The 1,930-nt window shown below is 42.3% G+C and overlaps 1 long non-coding RNA gene across 1 annotated transcript; it reads left to right on the top strand.

Annotated features, from left to right (window-relative positions):
* The first annotated feature begins 295 nt into the window (after positions 1–295).
* LOC134163734 (uncharacterized) lies at positions 296–1,710 on the top strand. The gene is made up of 2 exons (XR_009964818.1): positions 296–400; positions 993–1,710. It is a non-coding gene; the product is annotated as an uncharacterized LOC134163734 (long non-coding RNA).
* The last annotated feature ends 220 nt before the right edge of the window (positions 1,711–1,930 follow it).

Here is a 1,930-nt window from a genome sequence, read left to right as displayed (position 1 = left end):
GTATGTGCATCTTCAGGACAAGGCACAACACTCCCCAGGCTCCAACAGCTCTGCTGAAGAACACCTAATTAAGATCAGAGCAGTTGTGACACCACAGCTACACTGAGGTTAGAGTTGATGAGTCCTACCCAGGGGGAAAATCAGAACGAATGCTGTTATTGCTCTGGCCCTTACTGTTGAGATGTGTTTTGCAAATCTTGTGGGAAATATCTGCTTTTGCTGACATTTCTGCTTTACTGGTGCCTGTTCTTTCCCTAGTGTCAGCGTGGGGATAGTGTCCTCTTGGCACAAAAGCAATCTGATTCGGAAAGGTTCGCACTGGAGAAGTTAGAAAACGGAAGAGGAAAGTTGTGGTTCAACCAAACGTCACAAATGTGAACGATATGGGGTATTTTAGCAAGTCATTTAAGGTCTGTAATATTAAAAAAAAACTATTATCCATTTTTAGCTTAAAAACATTATTAGAACTATTTGTTTGAACTAAACTGCTTTGTTTAAGAAATATGGTATTTTTTAATATTTTTTGTTAAATGGGAGGCTAAAGCAATATAATCACATCAATTTTCTTAAATGATTTGAACTTGACACACTATTTCAATAAAATTGAATCAGCTGCTTTTAGCCAAAAGTTGAGCTGAAATGTATGACCCGACCCTAAGAAGAAGCGTTATGAAAGTTCAGACCTAATTCAAAGAAGCTTGTCCAGTACATGTGAGCAGTGGGGAGAGGACTCTGTGTGGTGTGGAAATGCATGTTTCCTTCTTGGGTGTTATTCATGTGGATACTGCATAACCCATTACTCAGACAAACATTTTTCAGTCCACTGGGGTCTGTCCATGATCCTATGATTATCTAGAGGAAAATATAAAGTTCCTGGTAAAGCCTTTCAGATGGTGCAATCCTGGCAGAGAGGTCAAGTATGGACAGGACAGTTATACGAGGTGATTGTGATGACTTGGTAGAAACATCTTCTCTTGATTGTGTTAAGGCAGCCAAGGGCAAGTTTACACTTTGAAAGAGCTTACGAAAGGAGACAACGTCTTGGAAGGCAACAGCTCTGGGAAAGCTTGGGATTAACAGCAGATAATAAACTGCGTGTATACAAGTTACTGTAAAGAGCAGGAAATTGGTCAACAACCCGCTACGCCTGTGGTGGCTGGACAATGGACGAGGACAAAGAATGTGGCAAAGGATGCCTGAGGTGAACTGGAGGGTGAGCTTGTGAACTGGGGGACACTTAAGTCCCAGGACAGACTGCGGGTGGGGTGGGGAATCTCCATCCTGAAGGACTGTGATATCTTGCAGGGAAAAATGGGCAAGCAAGAGGTCAGCTGAGTATTCCCGGATCCTCTGGGCTTGGAGCCGGCTGGCTTTGCCTTCTGAGAACTTCCTGGCTTGGATGTCTTTTCTTGTCCCTGTGGAAATAAGGGGTGTTTGTGGGTGTCATTGCCTGAAAACCAGTTTAGCCAACTGAAGTGTTACAGTAAAATTTGTCAAAGATGTTGGGAATACCATAAGATTAATACTCTCATTGGAAAACTGAGTTTTCTGCAGTATCTTTATTTTTTAAGAAACTTTTTTTGGATGCTCAAAATATCCAGGTATTCTTTCCCCCCCCACTACATTCTTTGAATGTTGAAATACTCTTTGCTTTCTCTTCCTTTCCCGAAGATAATAAACCTTTTGAGCTATGTTTATAGGAGAAAACTAGATACGCATAGCATTGTTTTCCGGTGGTGAAATCTGTGTCTGCGCTATTGGGCTCTCGCATCCTTTGTAACAGGGTGGCTGCATCCCAGCTGCATATTGGGGATGGTCCCTTGCTCAGGCTGGTTCCTGTTCAGATGTTGTTCACAAAAGCATCATTTGACCTGGCCTAAAACTGCGCCTGAGACCACTGTATGAGCATAATGGTATAGATAGTGGTGTT

This window comes from Pezoporus occidentalis, unplaced genomic scaffold (assembly GCF_034315485.1).
Source record: "Pezoporus occidentalis ecotype Australia unplaced genomic scaffold, CSIRO_AGI_Poc_V1 ctg205, whole genome shotgun sequence".
Taxonomy (NCBI): Eukaryota; Metazoa; Chordata; class Aves; order Psittaciformes; family Psittacidae; genus Pezoporus; species Pezoporus occidentalis.
This window is presented reverse-complemented; position numbering and strand designations above follow the sequence as displayed.